The sequence below is a fragment of the Petaurus breviceps genome, unplaced genomic scaffold (genome assembly GCF_028583685.1).
Source record: "Petaurus breviceps papuanus isolate PSGF00001 unplaced genomic scaffold, PetGlider_PUasm1.0 90881, whole genome shotgun sequence".
Lineage (NCBI taxonomy): Eukaryota > Metazoa > Chordata > Mammalia > Diprotodontia > Petauridae > Petaurus > Petaurus breviceps.
This window is the reverse complement of record NW_027187369.1, coordinates 16,812,562-16,822,438: the sequence shown is the minus strand read 5'-3', so window position 1 is coordinate 16,822,438 and position 9,877 is coordinate 16,812,562. Positions and strand designations below refer to the sequence as shown.

The 9,877-nt window shown below is 40.7% G+C and overlaps 1 long non-coding RNA gene across 1 annotated transcript in view; it reads right to left on the bottom strand.

Moving 5' to 3' along the window:
* The window catches only part of LOC138150626 (uncharacterized), a 105,745-nt gene extending 100,291 nt beyond the window's left edge, over positions 1 to 5,454 (bottom strand). The window contains exon 1 of the long non-coding RNA XR_011165599.1: positions 5,194 to 5,454. This is a non-coding gene — a long non-coding RNA (uncharacterized lncRNA). The remainder of the gene's footprint in view (positions 1 to 5,193) is intronic.
* Positions 5,455 to 9,877: the final 4,423 nt, after the last annotated feature.

Sequence of the window (9,877 nt, the reverse complement as noted above, 5' to 3'; positions counted from 1 at the left end):
CTTTTTTTTTTTTAATGCTTTATTAACTTCTGATTTACATCATTCGTTTCTGCCAGATTTTGAGTTACAAATTTTCTCCCTGTTTTTCCCCTACCCACCGCCCCAAAATAGCAGTCCCACAGGATATCCCCTCCTCCAATCTGCTCTCTCCCATATTTTCTCCCATACCCCTTTAGACGTTTCCAGTGGATCTCTATGCCTCAGTGCCTATATATCTTATTTCCCAATTACATGTAAGATGGTATTAATAATATATATGTATATATATTATATACATACATATATATATTATACACACACACATATATATATACACACATATGTATATTTGAATATTTGATTTTAAAACTTTCAATTTCAGATTCATTCCCTTCCTTCCTTGTTACCCACCCTTACTGGGAAGATAAACAGTTCAATATAGGTTGCATATGGGTGGCTAATGCAAAACAATAACATAGTAGATATATTATAAAAGACTGACTGTATTTCCCTCCCTCCTTTCCCACCTCCCACTTGTTCTATTCTCTACTTTGACCCCGTCCCTTTTCAAAAGTTGAGTCCATCAAGTTACCTAAAAAAAAAGAAACTTTTGATGATTGTTATCACATTATCATTGGTTCCAACTTCCCTCCCCCCAAGCCTGCCCTCCCTTCCATCATCCCCCCTCTCATCCCCTTCCCCCCTATTCTCCTGGAGGATGAGATACCCTATTTAGTGCGTATTTCACTCCCTCCTCAAGCCAGATTCAATAGGAATAAGGTTGACCTATTCCCTTTTGCCCTCCTATTCTTCCCCTCCATTGTAACCACTTTCCTTTGACTCTTCTGTATGAGAGAGTTTACCCCAATCTGTCTCTCCCCATCTCCTCCCATTATATTCCTCTCACCTCTTAATTTCACCTTTTAAGTATCATCCCTTCCTGTTAAAATGGTCCTGTGCCCTCTATCTATGTGTACCTGTAAACATATATACACACATTCACATATGTATTCATATGCCCATATACCCTCATATATAGAATTAACTTTAACTTACTTTAGAATTACCTTTAACTACTGAGAAAAGTTTCATAAGTTACAATTATTGTTTTTCCATGTAGGAATGTTAATAGTTCAACTTTGATAAGTTCCTTATGATTTCTTTTGCCTGTTTACCTTCTCATGCTTCTCTTGCTTCTTTGTATCTGAATGTCAAATTTTCTATTCAACTCTGGTTTTTTAAGCAAGAATGCTTGAAAGTCCTCTATTCCACTGAATAACCATATTTTCCCCTGAAACATGATACTCAGTTTTGCTGGGTAGGTGACTCTTGGTTTTAATTCCAGCTCCTTTGCCCTCCAGAATATCATATTCCAAGCCCTTCAATCCCTCAGTGTAGAAGCTGCCAGATCCTGGGTTATCCTGATTGCATTTCCACAATATTCAAATTGTTTCTTTCTGGCTGCTTGTAATATTTTCTCCTTAATCTGGGGATTCTGGAACTGGCTATAATATTCCTAGGAGTTTTCTTTTTGGGATCTTTTTCAGGAGGTGATCAGTGCATTCTTTCAACCTCTATTTTGCCCTCTGGCACTAAAACATCACTGCAGTTTTCTTTGAGAACTTCCTGGAGGATGATTTGTAGGTTCTTACTTTGGTCATGGCTTTCAGGTAGACAAATAATTTTTAAATTATCTCTCCTGGATCTATTTTCCAGGTCAGTGGTTTTTCCCATGAGATATTTCACATTGCCTTCTATTCTTTCATTTGTTTGGATCTGTTTAACAGCATCTTGATTTCTCATAAAGTCATTAGCTTCCATTTGCTCCAATCTAATTCTGAAGCAATGATTCTCTTCATTGAGCTTTTGAGATTCTTTTTCCATCTGGCAAATTTGGCTTTTTAAGGCATTCTTCTCCTCATTGCCTTTATGAGCCTCCTTTGCCATTTGAGTCAGTCTGTTTTTTAAGGTATTATTTTCCTCAGTCAGGCTGTTGACTCTCATTTCATAATTTTCTTGCATTGTTCTCATTTCTCTTCCCAATTTTTCCTCCTCTTCTCTTATCTGCTTCTTAAGGTCCTCTATGGCCTGTAACCACCTTATATTTTCCTTTGAAGCTTTTGGTGCAGGAGTTCTGACTTCACTGTTTTCCTTCTGTTCCATGCCTTGCTCCTTCTTGTCCCCAAAATAGGAGTGTAACGTTGGAACCTTCTGTCTGCTTTGTTTCCTTTGCCTGCTCATTTTGCCACTCAATTACTTGACTTTTGGGCTTTTTGCCACAGTAGGCCTCTGCCACCAGACAGGGGAGTTTTCGTCCCAAATGCTGGGGTTTTCTCAGCTGCCAGAGGTATTAGATGGGTGCCCTCTCTGTGGTCTCCACACTCTCTGGCAAGCTGGATACACACCCCACGACCTCCACCCTAGACTTCAATCCCGATCCAAGCAGGTTAAAGCAAGAGCAATTACCCCTCAGACTGGTACTAGGTCCCCCTACACTCTGCAGGCCAGGAGCTGAAGCTGCCAAATGGCACTGGGTGCCTGTGCCGGCGTTCCAGAGGCTTTTCACCCTGGGGGTAAATGCCAGGCACTCCCACTTACTTGTCCCAAAGTCCAGACTGCACTGGCCTCTCACTTTATCCTTTGCATCTATGTGTTTATAAATCTGGAAACTGCCACTGCTGCTGCTGATCTGGAGTCCCTCAGGCTGGCCAGGGGCTGGTCAGGCCCGCCCTGGGGCTAAAGCCTAGTGCATGGGGCTGGGCTCGGCTCCCAGAGCGCTGAGCTGGATTCCTGCTGGGCTGTCCTCAGTGGGAGGTTAGCTTCTCTGTGTCATTTTGTGGGTTCTGCAGCTCCAAAGTTTGTTTAGAGTCCCCTTTTTACATGGATTGGGGAAGATGGAAGCTGGAGCCGCGGGAAGGTCCTGCTTCTACTCCGCCATCTTGGCTCCACCCCCCTCTGCTTCCTTTTTAATAGTACTCACTGCCTATCCACAACAGGGATATTTGACAGAGAAGGAAAGAGGATGGGGAAAACAAAGAGAGAAGAAAAGGGGAAGAGGAAGGAAGGACTATAGAGGTCTCCTAACTCTTAATCCCATTCTCTTTCCATTACACTGTGCTTTAACAAATTTAAAGGGCTATACCATAAAACATATATCATAACTGACATCAATTTTCTTTATCTTTTTGTTATAAATTTCCTGGCTTAAATTTCATAATTCTTTACTCACAGCTCTTCTACCACTTTGAGTGGACCCAGATGGTGCTTGGAGGAGAGAGTGAGAATGGTGACTTTACACAGCCCTCCCTCACTTAAATCCAATTTACTTGCAAGTCATGGCCATGCCCTCCTGATGCCATGGTCCGCGTTGAGAACAACAGACAATCACCAAGCACTTTGACTTAATTCACTATAACCTGGGTTTGGTTTTGAAGGAAGAAGCAATAAAAAGGAAAAGAGAAAGCAGGGTGGGGAGGGGGAAGGGGGAGATGGAGAGAGAAGGAGGATGGGAAGAGATTTAATTTTCTAAGCTCCAACCATGAACAATCAAGTACCTTACCACAATACTTAGAGTACAATTTTCATGTCATTCCTGGATCAATGTACCATGCAATAGTGAAGCATAACACAATCTACAAGGACTACATTTTACCTTGTTAACCTGACTTAATGTATAACAAAAAATGGCTCTGAGTTTCCATCATTTCTACTCTGTGGTAAAAGGCTTTCAGGCTTATAAGTAAGAGATGAATGCCCACTGCTCTTTAAATATTTAAAGAAACTCTTTTAAAGCTTAATTTTATTCATTCTAGGCACAAAACATCTCTCTCCTTCAAGTCAGGGTCTTAACACAGAAGAGCTGAATTATGCCCTGGAAGAATAACCAAAATATCCAAATAGCTCTGATTGAAAGCTCAATCTAGTTTAAAAAAAATACTCAACCAATTAAAAATCTGTACAAAACCCAAAGACCTTGTTACAGCTTAAACTGAAAAAGAGTTTGAAAGAAAATCTTTTAAGCATCCTGACACTCTCTAAGTAGCTTTGTGAGCCTGGAAACTTTTCTCAGAGAATAAATTTCTAGACCTAAAAAAATAAGGGAATGGTGTAGAATCCTGGCTTTGCCACTTTCTACAATGGGCAAATTACTTAAACTCTGTGTGTCTTTGTTTCTTCATCTATAAAATGAAGGTGATGGATTAAATGACCTTCTAACGTCCCTTTCAATTCTAAATCAATAATGTACTAACTTACTATGAGTCTCACTGTTAATACTTATGGACACTCAGACACAGCTTTTTCCATACAAATACCAGATTCCCAGATGAAAAATGAAATGCAGAGTGACATTGGACATATACAAAATGGCATGACATCCAGTAAACCAAACATCCAGACAGATTGCTCGTCTTTTCTCTTTGCATCCACATGCTTCATCATAATTAGAACTCTTCTAAAATAAAGAGGAGGTCAAGCACTTAATGATGTAGGAAGTGTCTATGTGATGACAAATAAGCAGCTCTCTGGCATCTCTTGACTGAAGATTCCTTGGAGCACTTTTATCCTTACTGTATGTCACAGAATTACAGGAACTCAGAGGAGAGTCAGTCCCATTTACACCTAAACAATAAGAATTTTTACAAAGAGCCCAACAAGTTGACTGGCAGATTGCCTCCTGAGGCAGTTTATCCCACTTTTGGAGAGCTTTACTTTGAGGGCAGTTTTTTTCCCGACACCATGTCTAAATGTGCCTCCTAAGAATCCCATGCTAAATATCCTAATTTTCTTCACACACCTTTTGCATGGCATGAAGTGAAAGTCCATTACTAGCCTAAGCACCTTCCTTTCAATGCTCTCTAGCTTCTCAATATCCTGCCTAGAAAAGTGGTATTCAGAAAGGAATACAATATTGTGGCTATGATCTAATCAGTGTAGCGGACAACTAGATTATCACTGGCATCTCTCCTGGACACCAAGTCTCTCTTAATGTATTAGCTTCTTTAACTGACCTGTCATACTGCTGATGCATATTGCATTTGTAGGTACCCTGAAAGTCCAGGTCATTTTCTTTCTTTCCACAAAAATTCTTGTCTGCCTATGCTTCCTCTATCATGTACTTGTTACTGTCGATTTTTAAACCCAAACTCACGACACTACATTTGTCCCTATTTGATTTTATCTCATTATTTTACTGAACCCTTTTTGGATACTGACCTGATAGTACATTCTTGGCTTTGGGTCATCAGCAAATCTCATGAGCAGGCATCTCTGTTGTCATCCCAAGGTGTAATTTACTTCATTCGATGGTGCTCAGAGCTGTAAACATCTCCCAAGTATGCATCAGGGTCTCCCCAGTGACTTGAAAGTAACGGTTACTTACAGAGCTCCTCTCTTGGCTCAAAGGATCTATGCAGCTGGACAAAGAAGAAGAGAGTTACTGGTATTGAGAGTTATTGTGTCAGACAACTCTGGAGAAGATACTGCTCGTATAAAATCTATTGTGCATAGGGAGACTTCCAGAAACAAGAGTACAACAAAGAGGAACCTCCCTGTACTGGAGCTTAAGATACAGAAACTTCAACTGACTTTTTACATAATAAATCATCAGTTACCTACTTCACCCTCCATCAATTCAATCATCCACCTGCAAAGAGTTTTGTCTGTAGCCATTTAAAATGGATTTTAAATAACAAGACCAAATCATACATACTTGAAGGTCAGTTGTGAGCACAGGCTAGTATGCAATAGAGAATTACCTCTAATACTTCTTCCTCATCATTTGTTAGGACAGTTATTAAAGAGGCTTTTTCTTATACAAGGGCTTACATAATTCTCAGAACAGCATCTACTGTAATTATCATATGTTTCCATTTAAGTTAAGACTAGGCCCCATCTTCTGCAGGAATTGTCTGGCCGTGTCTCCTGCTGTGAGAACAGACTGCTTTGCACTTGGCCTTCCATCTACCCTGGCTTACCTCTGCTCAGGGCTTCTGTGGGATTCTGGCAGACTTTCTGCACAGCCATGGAAAGGATGGACACGTTTATAGCTGTTTCTCTGGTTTCCTTTATCAACGTTCCTTCTAGTGATATTTTAGAGTTTTACAAAGATGTTTGTAAAGGACCTGGGCTCCTTTATGTCCTAACATACCACCAGCTTTACACAATCCTATATGCATCCTTCCATCTTTCCAAGCATGTTGCCCCCACCATCATCCACATTCCCTATAATAAATCCTTCCCGATCTCCTTGTTCTTTTCCTGCTGTTCAAGTCACCCCCATTAAAAGAATCCTCACTACACCCTACCATGCCCACCAGCTATTGCACTACATCTTTCCTCCCATTTTCAGCTAAATTCTTTGAAAAATCATCTGTACTTAGTGTCTTCACTGCCTTACTCTCCTCAAAATCTTCTGCAATTTGTTTTTTACCCTAACTTTCAACTGAAATAAGTCTCTCCAGATTAATCAATGGCAAATCTTAGTGGGCAAAACTAATTGTCTTTTCCCACCATCCTTGTGCTGCCTTGATCTTTCTTCAGCCTTGGACACTGCGGGCCTCCTTCTCCATAAACTTCTTGCCTCTCTGAGTTTCTATTACATTCATTTCATTTGCTTAACCTCCTCCCACTTGCCTGACCATTCCTTCTCAGTCTGCTTTGCTGGTTCATCATCCATATCCTGCCAACTGATCATGGGTGGCCCTTACGGTTCTTCTTCAACCCCCTTCTCATTTTTTCTTTACAGTCTTCCACTTGATCTCATCAGCTGCCATGAGTTCAATTATCATCTCTATGTGATGATTTCCAGCCCTATTTGTCCAGCCATAGTTTCTGTCCTCAACTCTAGTCATTCATCACCACTGCCTACTGGACATTTCAAATTGAATATCCATAGGCATCTCAAACTTAATTTGTTTGAAACTGAACTCATTATTGTCCCTCCTTTCTCTAAACCTCTCTTTAAAATATCCCTTCTACAGCTGGGGGCACCAGATACTCCCAAACACTCAAGCTGGCAACCTCAGTGTCATCCTTGACTCACTGAATCTCCGTATTCAATCATGCCACATAGCTTACAATTTTGCTCCTCATCATCAATTGCATACCTCTTTATTCCACTCACAGAGACACCAACCACTCTAGTTCAGGCTCTCAAAGATTTTCACCTCGACTGTTGCAAAAGCCTTCTAATTAAACTCTCTCCTTCAAGTTTTACCTCAATCCAATCTATTCTCCACACAACAGCCAAAGTTATTTTCCTAAAATATAAATCTACACCACCTCTTTACTCAATAAATTCCAATGGCTCCTTATTAATTCCAAGATCAAATATAAATTCCTATCTTGGGCACTATAAGTTCTTCACAACCTAGACCCTTCCCCTACATTTTCAGTCTTCTAATACTTTACTCCCTCCATACTCTTTCAAGTCTAGCTAGCCTGGCTAGCTGCTTTCTTACAACTTGGATTCTTTGCTCCTAGTTCTGTCCTCAGGGGATAAATTCCCCTTCCACACTACAGCCCTTCAAATACTTGAAGAAAGCTACTGTGTTCCCTTGGAGTCTTCGTTACTGCTGGCTACCCATCCCTAAGTTCCTTCAAATGAGCCCCCTGGGCCTTGCTCTTGAGGCCCAGCATCATTCTGCCTGCTCCCATGAATGTTCTCCATTTTATCACTGTCTTTCTGAAAATGTGATGCCCATAACCGAACAAACATGATCTTAACACGGTGCTTTGCAGGTGCTTAATAAATGTTTGCTGTCTGACCAACCAGAAGAGAGTAGAGTGGCTTTTTCACCTATCCAACCTAGAAGCTACATCTCTTATTGAAACTTAACATTATATTCATTGTTTTGAAGGTCATATTGTACTGTTGACCCATATACCAACCTTGGAATCCTCCCAAATCATTTCATTCTCATTGGATTAACCACTAACTGGCTGTGACTCTTCTATCTTGTTTAATTATTATATTAATTATTAAATATTATAATTTTTGAATGATGCAAACCAAAAGTCTTTTTTATGCCTCAGTTAGTTGGCCATTTCTGATGAAAATCTTAAAAAAAACTTAATAAATGCTTCTGTTCCCACTTTGCATGTTTAGCTGCATCTGTGTATGGCATGAGCAAATCAGAAGCATTAGTAAAGCAGCAGATGTAAGGCTGTGGAATCATAGGCACAGGAAGACAGCAGGGGTGGTTGTTTGCGTTGACAGTATGTGGAAGGATTTCCACCCAATGGAGCTTTGGTAAGCTGAGATTCTAAAACAAGGGACTAGACAGAATCCTTGCTGGCATAGTGGAGCATCCCTTTACAATTACTCTGCTGACAGAGGAAGTGTGAAGAAAGAGAAGAGGAAGCAGAGAGAGCATAGGCTGTGGAGTTCATGGATCCCTGAATGACTGCCTTTCCATTGAAATTTGTAAAAAAGCAGCCGGGAAAGTGCGATGAAGAGGGTGTTTCCCCTCAGGGTCTCTCATGTGACTGAGGTGATGCTACTCCAGGGTCTAGGCAGAGTTAACAACACTATTTGGGAATAATCTGAGGTTACATACCTGTGAAAAACAACACTGACTGGGGCAGCTAGGTGTTGCAGTGAATACAGCACTGGCCCTGGAGTCAGGAGGACCTGAGTTCAAATTCAGCTTCAGACACTTAACACTTACTAGCCATGTGACCTTGAGCAAGTCACTTAACCCCAATTGCCCTACCTTCCCTGATCCAAAATGAATAAAAAAGAAAAAAAGGAAAACAATGGTGACTATTTTTCCTGCTAAACCATGCCCAGTAGCAAAAAGGAATGTAGTAGGAACCAAGACTGAAATTTCCATTCTCATTTTCTCTGGCTCTGTCTTAGTGATACACATTTTTAGGTCCCTTTAGAATAGCACAACCATAAATAAGCCCACACATCCAAGTTACCATGTCTATACAGACATAAGCTCGGCTTGGCTCAAGGTATTAAATATGTTTGTGTGAGCCCACAGCTGCAGTGTTGGGTGGGAGCAGAGGAGAGCAGTTAGCAGACTCCCGCCATCAAATGATGTTGCCTTGAGCTGATCATTATCTGAATCACCATACTCCTCTTCCACTGTTTGTTCTCCTGACCTCATCCCATGTGTATCCTTCTTGGCTTTTCACACACCGCACCTGTCCTCAGACCATGCTTTCCTGGCTAGCTTTTATATCTGGTATATCACTGATTGGTGGATTTTTGGCTAGTATTTGCTCTGCTGATTCCAAGATCTTAGAATCATGTTCCAACCAAGCCTGCTTTATTTCTTCCAGGCTTGTTGACTCTCTCAAACCTTGGACGTACACACACATTTTAATCCCTCACCTATCCCTGGAACATACTGGTACCCTCTCTGCTCCCAGATAGGCCTGTGAGACATGACAGTTTTATAAATGGAGAGTTTGAATTTTTTATTCCCTGGAGTATTAAAAAAGCAATAATGACTAAATGATTAAACCCACAGTAAACAGGTCAGGTGAGATCTAATAAAGCAGGAATAACTATCACTTATAAGTAAATCTCTTATCCTTCCACCTTTCCTAGCACACTTCTGCTCTGAGCTCACTTTCCTCTTTTCAGTGTTGAATCCCTAGATAACTGGTTCATCTATACACTGTCCTCTACCCTCTCTGCTTATCCTCCTAAGCTACTAAATACTGTCAGAAGCTATATCACTATGCTGACTAAATCCACTACAAATTTAAATTATCTAATATCATCTGAGCTGTCATTGCTGCACCAAAAACTTTTCTTCTTTCTTGACTATCTCAATCCCCTAAGTAACTATGACAAATCTTTCTTTTCTCAAGTCCTTGATGCCCCTTCCAACAATCTCTCTCTCTCTCTCTCTCTCTCTCTCTCTCTCTCTCTCTCTCTCTC